The sequence below is a fragment of the Mesoplodon densirostris genome, chromosome 18, assembly GCF_025265405.1.
Source record: "Mesoplodon densirostris isolate mMesDen1 chromosome 18, mMesDen1 primary haplotype, whole genome shotgun sequence".
Lineage (NCBI taxonomy): Eukaryota > Metazoa > Chordata > Mammalia > Artiodactyla > Ziphiidae > Mesoplodon > Mesoplodon densirostris.
Window position 1 is genome coordinate 65,005,649 of NC_082678.1, and position 14,515 is coordinate 65,020,163.

The 14,515-nt window shown below is 42.1% G+C and overlaps 1 protein-coding gene across 1 annotated transcript in view; it reads left to right on the plus strand.

The window, feature by feature from the left end:
* The window catches only part of CA10 (carbonic anhydrase 10), a 524,382-nt gene that overhangs the window by 445,182 nt on the left and 64,685 nt on the right, over positions 1-14,515 (plus strand). The window lies entirely within an intron of this gene.

The window sequence follows — 14,515 nt, forward strand, 5'->3', positions numbered from 1 at the left end:
TGAAGGGGTTGTGCCACATGATTTCCAAGACACCCTCCAGGTTTAATATGCTTTGATCCTTTTATTACAAGTCTGTCTTTCTGAGATTCCATTTTCTCATCTGGAAAATAGTGATAATGCCTAGTCCAAACTTCCTCCCAGGGCTATTGTGAGTGTCAAATAAGAAAATGGATGAAGGATCAATATACACTGTAAATTTTGGCAGGTGGGCAGAGAGACAGAAAGCCTGATGCCATCCCACAGCCTAAGATTTAGCAGAGTTACTTACATGAACTGTGATGGTGAGTATGCATCCCTCTTCCTCATTTCTTCAATTAAACTTTCAAATCATCCAAAATAGACTGTGATTAAAAGGATACCCACATCTGCCCTGCTGGAAAGGTACTTGTAAAGGAAAAAATGTTGCATACCCACAAGGTTGGAATTGGCCTTGATGTTGGAGAAAAATGTTGGGCTAGTGGAATCCAGCCAAATCACTGAAAGAGTTGGGGCAGCAGGAGCATGAACAAGCATTTGCATGGATAGTGTCTGGGGTTGTTCTGGTCAGTCTGGGTGCATTATTACTAGCTCAGTGTTTGAAATAATGCTGTGAAGGTGTAATTGTTTACTACTGTTACTATTACTATTACTACTATTACATTCATCTCAGTGGTGGAAAACCAGAGCTCAGAGATCATATACTTATTCTATTCCAAAGCTGAGAACCAAACCCCAGTCTACCTGGTCTCAACACCCACCTCATTTCCTCCTTAAAAGGCTGGAAAAATCCAGGTTCATCTCTATCTGCACATACTTAACTCCTTAAATCATGAAGTATAGATGTCTTCTGATGGGTCTTAACCTCTCTTACACAGAGACAGATCTCCTTCCCATTTAGAAACAATTACTGCGACCTACTGTGTTCCAATCCTTTATTAGGTTCTGGGACTACAGGGAGAAATACAACATAGATCTTGCCTTTAAACCCCCAGCCTGGTTTTCAGCAATAGGTGTTATCTAAGTTCAGTGGTGAGTGATGCAGCTATTGCACAAGTTTTGTGAGGACAAGCTGAAAAGAAACAGAGGGGAGCCATCTGGGAGTTTAAAACTTCACGGCTTTGGGGCCTCAATTTGCAGGCGATGTCATGCATCATCTATATGGGGCTTTTGGTGGCATTAACTTTATTCAAAGCCCGTTTATCCTGGACTTTCTTCAGTGCTGTGTGAGATTTTATGATTCATCAAATCCCTCTTCTCCATAATGTAGTTTTGCATACATGCTGATGTGTGGTATGTTTAGATGAGCTCTCAGAAGGAAAAAAGGGACTGGAGTGAGATCAGAGAAAAAGGTGTAACCTTTCTGGGAACTGCTCATGGCTTCCAGTTAACAATGCTATGCTAAAAAAGGAGATACAGAAGCCTTCCTCACTGAGTAACTTTCCAAAGATGGCAGCTTAGATTTCATAGATTACTCACATAACACTGTAATTCATTTCTCCATGTCCGTCTCCTACTTAAGATCCCTGTGCCTACATAGTCAAAGCTTGAAAGACCACAAATTTGATAATCAAGGGCTAGGCCCACCATGAGCCTGGTGAACCTTGGGCTTTCTGTCAAATGCAAACCCAGTTTTTCAGCAGCAAGCCTTAGGTTGAATGGTGTATAGGGAAAAGGATTTTATACTAAGTTCAACACGTGTTGAGGCCTAAAAGTCAGTGGGGGAGATAGCATATGCTTAAATAACTCCTCTACAAATAATATGGAGGGAATTGCAGCTGAGTGTGGCAAAATGAAGTTCCCAACTTTATACATTTAGTAAGTGGTGAGGCGTTGCTTAAACCATGGTACTGACATCACCTGAGGGGCCATCCTGTTATGTTTGCCAGCCAGGGTTCAATCCTGGAGGGCTGAGGGGAAGGAGGAGGGGACAGGGAAAGGACCCAAGGGAATAACATCTTGGCATTTTTTTTTCTTTTTGTCTTTTTTTTTCCTCTGAATATGTGTCACTTTTTTGATGCAAAAGAGGGAACTGTGAACATTTTAGACATCCTTTCTTTGGGGGAAGTTTCTTACCCCAGGTGCATTTCTTCTTCCCAAAATACACTAATATATTTTGTTAATCCAGTCACCTCCAGGCCCAGGACTCCCCACCCCAACCAAATTCCTCTGAAAATGATTCAAGGAGCTGTCATTTGTCACTCAACCTCATTTGCTGGATCAAATCTGGAGGGAAAACCCCTGAGTGAGGTGGCCCAGGGGACTGTCCTCAGGTGAGGAGCAGGAGAAAGGAAACAGGGCCGTTTTCACATTGTTGTGTATGGTATTTATTGATTCAGGAAAACACAAAACTCGGAATGAAATTACTCGGAAACTGCCCCCCTAAATATTTTTCCCCACCCCATTACTTTGTTCTTTTCCCTACAATAAACTTAAATGTGAGAATGTAAAGCTATAAGAACTATGATTGCTGAGAAGCTAGAACTCATAAAATAATGAAAATTTGAGAGAAGGGCTCTTGTGCTGACAGACTATGTTGCTTTTCCATTCTCTGGATAATGAGCACCTATTTAGCCAGGATCACAAAGCAGAAAGGGATCCATGAATTCTCATTCACACCTGCCCACTCTCTTCTCAGGCTACTAACTGAAACTGTTCCACATAGATATAGATGAAAATCTACTTTCTGCAGATGTCTTTGTCTATAGACTCCCTTTTCTCTCTCCATCTGAGCACACTCTTGCTTACATCTAACTAAGCCTCTCCCATCACCATTTAAGTGCATTATCTTAGTGAGAGTACGTATCACCTTTCCGATCATATCTCCTATGTTTGAAACCACAGAGAGTCACTGCTCATCCACCTAAGTGTGGCCTCATATAGTATACTGACAAGACTCAACACTGCAAAATAACTGTGACTATGATGGTGAAGATCCCAACCCACCTCCCAGAGAGCTCCAGAGGGAAGAAGGGAATTATTTGTTCTAGTGAAAGCCACAATACTTGGTCCTTTATAAGCATCGCCTTATTTAACTCTCACACCACCCATTGAGAAGATAGCCATTATCATTCCCATTTCACAGGTGAGGAAATTAAAGGGATACATGTTATGTAACTTGCCGAGGGTTACACAAATTGCAGATGATGGAACTGGCAGTCAAACCCAGTTTTCTTTGATTGCAAAATATGTACTCATTCTACTATGGGACTATACCTCTTTGAGACAGAAATGGATGGCAGCACCTACATACCTTACCTTTCAAACTGACAAGAAGTCTGAAGTAAACTTGGTGGAGGTGTAAGAAATTTGTCAGTGCTTATACCAGCACAACTACATGCATATGCAGAGAGAGCGAAGAGAGAGGGAGAGACTGGCATTTCTCTCCTTAGGCACACCACCGCCCTCTATGCTGGAACACTCATTGTTCCTTGGTTATAATCATCAGAAAGTCACTCTAGCTAATTTAAGGATTAAATTAACTTTCTAAAATGATAATCAAGGGCCACAAGAATGTTAGGAATGTAAGGTCAGCACCACAGATCTCAGAATTACTTTTTTTGAGCACTGCCATCAAATTTTCTTGTTTTCAGTCAAGCCCCATCCATCTTTCACTCCACTTATTATTCAAATTCCTAGGAGATTGAATCTCGCCTAACTTGTGAGGTCATGTTCCAGGATTGGTATTTTCCCAGTTGCCATATGGAATGAGATAGGGACAGTTCTCCAAAGGAAAGGGAGGATGCTATTATCAAGAGAAGGGGGGGGGATAGATAGATTCTGGGCAGGATAACAACAAATATTCATTACCCATTCTCTGTTCTTTGCTCTGGTCTAAGTAAGCCTAGTGGTCAGGGAATCTAGCCCTAGGCTCTAGGTTTGAGTGGGAGCTAAGGAGACATATTCAGCAACTTTATATTCTTTCAGACTCTACTCTTTTCATATGACTTACCATCACCATTGTCTTCAGGTTCTCCCCCCCTTGTCCCCATCTTTCATGGGTTCAGTCAGCACAGGATTCTCATTGTCCTCTTACACTTGCCTGTTAGGCCTCTGTTTCCTCACTGTGGTCATGACCAAGTCAAGAAATGGCCAGTCATAGGTTCCTTCCTCCTTCTGACCATACCTGAAGTCCAGCCATTAGTCCTGTCCCTTAGTCAATGACAAGAAGAATAATGTTCAGACCATTCAATGAATGTGAGAGAGGTTATTCTGAGTAGCAGCTCCCAATTCTTCAGGAACTCTAAACTAGGAAAACACTCTCTGTAGTCAACAAGTTGGACAACTGACACCTTTGTATTCCCAAATAATTAAAAATCTAACCTCTGACTTAGAGTGTGGCTGAGTCTCTGTAATGGTCTTCTGTTCTAGACCGATGAACATCTGTCCAGCAGGGGCAGAAAAGGAGAATACGCAGAGGTCAGAGAGACAGCTGGAGCACCAGGGCACAGAGTGCCTGCAGTACTACATCCGAACCTGACAAGCCCACTTGCTTTCCTTTTGCTTTCCTGGATGATGGAAGGGAGTGTTTGTTTTTGGCAACCCCCAAAAAGTCACACCAGATAGTCTGAGAGGGAGTAGTAAGTGTTGTGCATAGAGACCCCACAAGTGTCAACACATGGGAAACTCACGTTCAGCTTGCTGCTCACCATTTCTCTAGTTAAGAGGAGTCCAGGGCCTTAGCTGCAAACTATGTTGGGAAATAAAACAATGAGTCACTTACTCTAGGCCTCTACCTAGCTTTACGTAGTAACTTCATTCCTAAAAGTGTTCTATAGATTAATATCAATCCATGGTGCCTATCAACTTATAACACAGTTCCAGCATTGCTTTACCTTTACACAGTATTTTTTTTATTATTAAATCATTCTAATCCTTTAGATTTATGTGTCTGTACTCCTTCACTCTAGCCAATCTGTCAAAGGAAAGTGTTTTATGAGAAAAAGCCAAATTACTAAGCATTTCCATGTTGCCATTTCTTAATCCTCACAAGAGGCCTGTGAAGTTGTATTTTCCCTATTTTAAAGATTGGACAACTGAGGTCCAAAGCTACATAACTAATGAGAAGCTACACTAGAGCTCCAGCACATGTCTTCTGATGAGACTGAACTTCAAGTAGTATATTATTGTTTTATTGTTTTATCTCCCATGGGTGTTTGTGAAATGTTTGGAAAGGGCATGGAAACTGCTCCATTGCCAGTTGACACTATAAGTGATCTGTTCACCATTTACTTAACACACATTTGTTAAGTGACTCATATGTTCAGAGGTGAACAAGACAGTGTCTGGAGCCTGGAGTAGCTCACACTTTAGAATGAGCTTGTCATCAAAGGTAACTTTCAGCCCTGCCCTTACCTAAGATCACCCAATGACCTCTATGAGACAGAACGTCCTTGGTCCAGCAGAGCAGACTCCCTGCCCAAATCCCATCTGGTAACCTCTGAACCTATCCCCCACTGGTTGTGATGGTCTGATCACACCTGACAGCTGGCCCTGTTCCTGAGAAATTGCCACCTACTATTTCCCAGGAGACCATGCCCAACACACCCACCCATCCCCAGCAGAAGCCCACAGCCAATGACTGATGTATGCAGGGCAGGGTCATAATAGGCTGACCTCCCTGCCTCAGGTGGGACTAATGCTGCTGTGAAATCCACACTCCAGCACTTCTCTAAGGCTCAGAGTGAAGAAATCTCCAGCTGAGCCACCATCCTTGCTGAGATATTTGCTCCTGCTCTGCCCTGCTTTCCTTCCTCCCCTTGTCTAGGGAACACATCCTCAGTAAATTACTTGAACTAGATTCCTCATCTCAGGATTTTTCTAAGGGAACCCAACCAAAGGCAACTAGTTTGACTTTATTTTGTAGCTGAAGAGTTAGAAAATATGGGTCTTTGAAAAGAATCCATATATGATTGTTTCACTCATTCATCCTGGGCCTTCTCCTAAAATTAAACAAAATCAGCAAGATCTATTTGCATTTGCATGGTTTCATTTGTATTGAGGCTAAGGAAACTGTGGTCTCTTATAATGTTCAGGACTATTTAAAAACCACATGATCATTGCCAATTTCCCCCAAATCTATCTCTAAACCAACTCTTTGTGAGAATATCTCATCTATTGATAGGGGTCACAAGTTTTGGTTTTTGAATGATGTTAGTGTGAGCTGCATTGAAAATTGATGCACTGGGCTTCCCTGGTGGTGCAGTGGTTAAGAATCCGCCTGCTAATGCAGGGGACAAGGGTTTGAGCCCTGGGCCTGGAAGATTCCACATGCTGCAGAGCAACTAAGCCCGTGCACCACAACTACGGAGCCTGCGCTCTAGAGACCACGCACCACAACTACTGAAGCCCACGCACCTAGAGCCCATGCTCTGCAATGAGAAGCCACCACAGTGAGAAGCCCATGCACTGCAACGAAGAGTAGCCCCTGCTCACCACAACTAGAGAGAGCCCATGTGCAACAACGAAGACCCAATGCAGCCAAAAATAAATAAATAAATTTATTTTAAAAAAAGAAAAGAAAAGAAAAGAAAATTGATGCACTGCCTGATCATTTCCACAGAGCCTTGGTGAGGTTGATGTTGAGCTTGTTGGATAATTATCTGTTTTTTAAAAATCTAAGCATCCTTTCATACACTGCAATTTCTGTTTGCAAGTTTAGCTTCAAGTTTACAGAACCATTTAATTAACTTAAATGTTTAAACTTCTAGAGGTGTTGATTGATTCTAATCAGTATTTTCTGCTACTCTAATTGAAGGCTTCCTCTCTTGGACTATTGTCGGTGAAGCAAAAAATAGAAAAAAAGCAAAATGTTGTTTAGTCTTTGGCATAATCTAACATGAATTGTGTTTGGCCCATGATAGCATAAACTTGGGAGGACAGAATAGAGCCAATTTCTGCATCCTTTGAAGTTGGAGAGCCAGACCCAGGAAGAGAGACTGTGTAGAAGGCATGGGGAGGAAATTCTTACAACTTCTCCCCAGGACTTAGACTTGAAGCCAAGCCACTTTCAGGTTTGGCAGATTTCACTCTTCATAGAAACTCAGTGGGGGATGTTTTGCAGGGACACTTGGCATCCAGAGAAAGCAATTTTCTCTTTTAACACCTCTTCTTTTCTCAGAATAATAAATAAAAAGTCACCCCAACCTCCCTCCTCCTATAGTAACACACTAGGCAAATGTAAACCTAACCCCTATGATAAGAGCTGCCCAACATTGATGGGGTCTTTCAGTTGGTGGTGAGGATGGAAGCCAGACTTCTAAACTCCAGGTGTTCAGACAGCCCAGGAGTTATGTTTATCTTTAGATTTAGAGTTCCACCAGGGGAAGCAGAGGAGAGAGGTGTGTCAGAACAGCTCTGGGGAGCACCTCCAAACTGCAGGCACCTGAGATGTGGCCCCAAGACCACTCCTCAACTTCAGCTTTTGAAAACTAGGTTTCCTGTTGCCTTACAAAAGATTTTTTGACAAATTGCCCTTGGTCTCTCCTGAGGCAATTCTGTTTTAGTTGACTTCTGTTCAACACAAAATAATGTATTATGGATATTGCATTTCTCTGCTAAGAAAATGTCTGCTGCTAAACTAGATCAAACTGCCCTCCAGTTCTTCAGAGCTGACTCATTTTAATTATTGAACTTCTCTCTCTGGAAAGTACTCTCTGTGTTATTTGCAAGAAACCAGCAGTTTTAACACAATTTGGAAACTTTTCATAGATTGATCACCCCAGGGAAACAGGCAGCTGATCGCCAGAGAAATTCTTCAGTTAAGATTAGTTTGCTCTGTGATGACACTGAAGAAGTGAAACGTGTGGGGTTTTCTCCCTACTATTCACCATGCCTCCCTGACTGCCTCTAAGACAATACCCTTCTCTATGTGTAGCCAGGAACACTTCTTTCCTACATACTCCAGGGGTGCAGTTCTAGAGCCATGGCAAGCTCAACAGTTCACCTTGGCCTGCTTCCTTCTCCAACTGTCTCTTTCCTCCCTCAGTTTCAGTCACTCTCTTCCAGCCACATCCACCTTCTTTCTGCTTTGGGAACACTCTGAGCTTTTCTCTACCTCAGGACATTTGCACATACTACTCTAGTGTGTTTTTCTTCTAGTCTAGATACATGATTTGCAACCCTGGCTATACATTAGAATTACCTTATGCCTCATCTTTAGATCAATTAAATAAAAACCTCTGAAGATAGGGGTCCATCATCAGTATTGTTTAAAAGCTCCCTTAGACCTGCATGTGACTGGGTCTTCCCATCATTTAGGTCTCAGTTCTAACATCCTTTCCCAAAGAAGCATTCCCTAACCATCCCATCTATCGTAGTCTGAACACTCACCCACAGAACTCTGCATCATTCACTGACTTTATTACCTTTATAATACTCATCACTATCTAAAGTTCTCTCTTCTACTTTTTGTTTATTAGTTTATTATCTGTCTTCTCCACTATAGTTCAAGCTCTAGGGTAGCAGGGATCTTGTTCATCTTGTTGACTTCTATATCATTAGAACATATGTCTAATACATAGTAGGTACTCAAAACATATTTGTTGGGTGAGTGAATAAGTGAATGAATGGATACATGAATAAATAAATAAATGAATAGATGAGTGAGTGAATGAATGGGCTTCAGTCCTTAGAATCCAAGTTACTGTTTTTGATAGCATATTGATACTTCATCTGATAAGAGCCCCCATTTTCAATACCTCTGGGGAAAATATTTCTCTACAGACAGTCATCATTTTCTGTTTTGTGGTCTTCCTAACAACAACAAATTTATATAACCACAACATATCACAAGTTGCATATCAATATTGGAAGTTCTGTGAAATTCCATGTTTTTAACACCCTCTCCTTCCATATGTCCCACAGATGGCCATCAGACCAGCAAGTCAATACTCTACCATCTGCACCTGTGCCCTCCCCACTCCAGTGCCATGCCACAATAGAGGCATCAGAATTCTCTTTCCCTCCCTGTTCCCCCTCCCTCCCATCTAGGCCCCCCAGAGGACCACTCAGATAATATACTGGTCTTCAGTAGAATCTGGTCGAAATAGTTACTGGAGACCAATTATGATCACTGAAGCAGCAAGAAGTGATCATGTCTTCAGGGATCTTTCACTACTTTTAGTGCCATCTTCTGCTCATCTCCACTCCCAGATCTTTCCTGGGTTGATGTCCTGCCATACATATATCTATAAATGTCTTACCCCACCAAATGCCTTTGTCATGAATCTCCCCGGTGCTCATCCTTTGACAAACACATGTCCCAACATGAATAAGCCTGATGAGTTCTTCTGAGCACCACCACCATTGACCACTTTCTTCCTCAGAGCTGCCTCGACTTTTCCTTTAAAAACTAAACCACTATTTTCCAAAACAGAAAGAAGGTACAGCCCAAAATTTGGCCAGCCAGTCTTCCAAAAGGGATTCCATTTTTCTGGTTAAGGCTAGGAACATGAGAAACAAGTATGTATATTCATCAATTTTCTTTCTCTGTCCAGTAAGCATAATGCCTGGTGACCAAGGTGGTGAGCATAAGACTGCTTCTTCTTTCTGTCTTGGCTATTTATGTACATCAGTAAGTGTGTTTCTGCTTCAGGGAACTGAGAGATATTTCTGGTGACCTGAGAGAACTAATTCACTTTCAGGAGGAGGTAAGTAGCCAAATATTTATACCATATCAAAATCTGACTCATTCTTCACTCTTGTGAAAATGTGTCACAGTGCCTGAAGTTAGACCTGGGTGTCAGGGACATCTAACATCTGGGATTGACTCTGCAACTCAGGGAATTTGGAAACTTAATTGTAGTAGAGTCTCCCTATAAAGAAGAGGTTCAGGGAGCCTGATTCACACCAAGCATAAAATCCAGGACAGTTTCTGAGTTTGCACAGAAAGGCATCCATACCCCAAGAACTGAGGTGACAACTCAGTCATTCATACATTCATCCAATAAATATTTATTAAGCACCTAGCATGTTTCTTCTATAAAGATCTATGCACCGAGGCTACAACATGGGGGAGAAAAAGAATAAAAACTCCTTCATAACGGAACTCACAATGGAAAAAACAAACAATAGATAAATATGTAAAATGTATAGTACATCAAATGATGTCAAGTGCTGTGGGGAAAATAAAACAGGAGATGGATAATAGGAAAAAGTGCCCATTGTGGGGTTGGGATCACAGTATTAAACAAGGTGGTGTGGGAAGCCTTTATTGAGAATGTGACCTTTGAACAAAGACCTAAAGGAGATGGGGAGGCCAGATTGCAGATTTCCAGATGGAGATGCTTCCAGCATGTGACACAGAGGCCACTCTAGCAGGAAGCTCTGTGTCAGAGGAGTGGATAGGATCAGAAAAGTTGGCTGAGGCTGATCAGGAAGGTTTTGAAGGGCAGGATTTGGCTTTCATTCTAAGTGTGATGGGGACCATCAGAAGTCTTTCAGCAGAGGAATAGCATGATCCAATTTAGACTTTATCACACGTCTTCTGACTATTGTACCAGGAAAAGACTAGAGGATAAAGGCAGAGGCATGGAGACCAGTCAGGAGACCAATGCAATCATCTGAGTGAGAGCTACCAGCACCTTAGATGAGAGTGTTAGCATCAGAAGGGTAGAGAAGCAGTTGGATTCTGGATATATTTTGAAAGGAAAGCCAACGCTGGTAGCTGATGGACTTAGTGTGCTATGGAGATAGGGGAGGAGTCAAGTTTTGCGACTGTGAAGGGGAACAATTCCCACAGGAACCCACTTCTGACAAATGGAATCAAATGCAGACCAGATGGATCCGGAAGTGAGCGAAAATCACAGCAAAGGGAGAACTGATCTCATTGGTAACAACTTCCATGTATGGAGCACCGAGTACATGCCAGGCCTTGTATTAAGCTCTTGGCCTTCATAAATCCATTTTCCTCTTTCCAACAACCCAGTGATAAACATACCATTGTCTTCATAGATGAGGAAGTTGAGGCCTAGAGCAAAGTGGCTTGTCCAAAGCTGGAACCATGACTGTAATCACCCCTGTCTGACTTCCAGACTCATGCTCCCAACGACTGTTCCTGCTCTCATGAGACTGAGAGGCTGGTAGGGGAGCCAAAGATTAAACCAAAGACCCTTTTATTAAAGCTTAGGATAAGGGTAGGGTTTGTGCTCTAAAGGAAGAAACATGGTTCTATGTGTATATACAAAAAAGGAGCCAGGTCTTGCCTAGGAGGTGAGAGAAGGTATCCCTGAAGAAATGGTGGGTAAGCTGCTCTCTGAAAGATGAGTGATTCTCCCTGGACAAAGGATGGGGAAAAGACAAGTGGTTCAGACAGAGGCCTTGTAATAAAAGGAACAGAGTTTAAGGGGCAAAGAAAGCAAGTCAAGGCTTGATGTAAAATGAAGTGAAGAGTTAGAAAAGGACACAAAGACCCCTTTAAGCATGTTGATCTTCAGCCTAAGAGGAATAAGAATCCACCCTTAGAAGACAAATGAAAAGAGAAACAAGATATATTTTCTTTGGAAAGACCCACTCTGCTTACATTATTGGAAGTAGATTAGAGGGGCTAAGTATACAGAGGAGACCACTTACTATATTATTGCAGTATCTGCAATTGTGCAATGAGCTTATTTTACACTGAATTTGCCTGAATATAGAATCTCACCATGTCTGACCTGGAAGAAACCTCAGAGAGAATTCCTCTAGTCTAGCTACATTAGTTTATGGATGATAAAATTGGTCTACAGAGAAATGACTTGCCCAAGACCACATGGCCATTTAAATCACAGAATAAACACTCAAACACAGGTCTTCTGACTTTGAGCCTTGAGTTTGTAAGCATTGTTTTAGTTGACTGAATACTAATTGTGCCATATTTAATGTTGTATCTCCTATGTTTGACAGGAGTAAGTGCTCAGTATATGTCGGATGGATTAACAGAGAGGTAAATGGATGGATGGATGAATGGATGGATGGATGGATGGATGGGCAAATGGATGAACGGATGAATGGATGGAAGGATGGAAGGATACATGGATGGTTTTAGAAGGATGTTCTTTATTCTACACTCCAAAAACTTCCATAGCAACAGTTGAAAGATAAGTCATTTTTCCCTTAGTGAGAACCATACTTCATGACCTTCCTTCTCAAAAAGCATGTCCTCTAGTCATGGCAACCACTGTTGGGCCATGACATCAGTGTGACTCCTCAGGACACCCTTCTTTACCCAAGACTGTACCCAGGAACCCTGGATCCCTGAAAAAGGCTGATAAACCCACTCCAACTCTTTGAGATAGAAAGCTGTCCAGGATCAGTTAGGTCATTACACTGACTTCTTATTCCTCCTGGAAGGAGCCTAGCTTGCTAACTCTCCAAATTGAATGTTTAAAACTTTAATTAGGTCGCCATGAAGATTTGCATCTTTCAGTGGCAGAAAGCCCAGTTTCCTACGTGTTAACTCAGGAGCTCATTCTTTGCCACCCCACTACTCCTGTTCAACTCACACCACACTAAGGTAGGACTGTGAAGGGAATGCTGAAGAAATGGTATCGTGAACGACAATAAGCATGGGGTGCTCAGAAAATGGCTCAGGGGCTATTGCTAAAATTATCCTCTCATTTAATCCTGGCTACAGTACTGGAGAATGAAGACTTGTCTCAGTTTTACAGATGAGGAAGGTGACACTGTAGGGTCTAAGGGGCTTGCTCACCATAGGCTAATATTTAAACTCAGCTCTACTAAGGGCATTCCCAGTTTTCTTTCCATGATAATGACATTCCAAATAGGCTGACTTCCTATGTTTAGTTATTTAGAACATAATCATTATAACTAATATCCAAAGAAAACTTATTTGTCATCAGCCAACATTAATTGATCGCCTACTATAAACAGGGTATCCTACCAGAGGTTTTTCTCAGGCCAATTGTACATTCTTCTTTGCCCTCAGAGCACTAAGCTGGAGACTTACTTCCAGCCCCTAGTCAGCTACTTTCTCCACATAAGCCTCTGTCTTCTTTTCTATCAAATGGACACAGTAATTTGTACACAAAAAATTCCCAGTTGGATACATATGGCACACTCAAAATTGGATTATTTTAGGAAAGTGTATTATAAAAGGGCCATTCATAAAGGCATGAATATGAGGGAGCCTCATGGAATAATACACTAACCTAGGGATAAAACACCCTATTTGTTACTACCCTGAGGCACAAAGGGACAAAGGGAGGGAGAAGTTACCAGAAGCTAGAAGGAGAGAAATTCTTGTAAGGTTGGCAGCTCTGAGAGAGGCAGTGACCTTTGGGACACCGCCAGCCAAGACAACTTCACAGGGCAGGAAGCAGGGACATGAGGACCTGATTTCCTTCCAGGGATGCCATTGGCAGAACCCCAGGATAGCCAGAGGGCATGTGAGGCACAAATTAGTGCAGTGCACAAGTTGGGCTCCCCAGGCAGAGTGGAGAAGGATGGAGAGGGACTCTGGGGGCACAAGTGAAGCCAATGACACATGGCACCTGCTCTACCTGTATGGAAATGAAATGTGTCCATGGAGAGAAGGGTGCCCTGTAAAGAAAACCAAACTAGTAACAAAATTATTTACTAACTTGGGAATGAGAACTAAGTGTCACCAGCTCTTTATAGGCTATTTAGTGTTCCCCCAAGAAGCGGGTGAGAGTGATCTAAAAGAAGAGGCAGAGTAATTTCTGCTTTTCTCCTCTTCAAGCTGAATGATAAGGAGCTGGGTTTCAAGGCAGTGTCATTCAAAGGGTTTAGAACCTGAGCATCCTGGTTTGAACCTGGATCTACCAATTACCAGATGAGTCATCACAGTGATTCCCTTAAGCTCTCTGCCTCTGTGCCCTCTATGATGCCAAGGAACATAATGCCCACCTTACAGGGTGTTGTGAGATTTTAAGGGGATAGAAAGGGAAGCTCATAATGCCTGGCACATAGTAGGTGCTCAAGAAATATATTACTAGGTGAGTGAATAAATGAATGATTTCCAGGATCCCTTTGGGCTCTTAGATGATAGGAGTCTGATTCACCAGACTCGTTGGCAAATTCTGAGAAAGATCATCTGAGAGAGGTACTAAGCTGAGGACAAAACTATGGCAGGACAGGTGGTGAGCACAGTGGGGGTGAGCACGGTGGGGGTGAGCACAGTGACTGCAAGCTCTGCAGAAAGAAGGGGTTCTGAATGGAGACACCACATCTAAAAACTCTATCTCTTGTCATACAGCCTTCAGCAGTCTGTGGCTGCCTCTATGTAAGTGAAATTTGAATATAAGGTAGAAACTTTGATAGAATGCCCAATTTGTCAAAGTAGGATTCTTTTGGCAATACATTAGAAAAATAACCGTGGAATTACCTTTCTTGGCCAGTTCCCAAATATGGGTGGATAACTGAGAATTAGTTATTATGAAAATTTCTTTTGGGGATATAAATAATATTTAAAAGATGAAGAACTTGAGGGAAGGAAGCTGACATTTGTTAAGTATCTTAGGATTCAACCAGTGCAAATAATGAAGGTCCCAGTCTTCACAGAGCTTACGGAAACAGACAA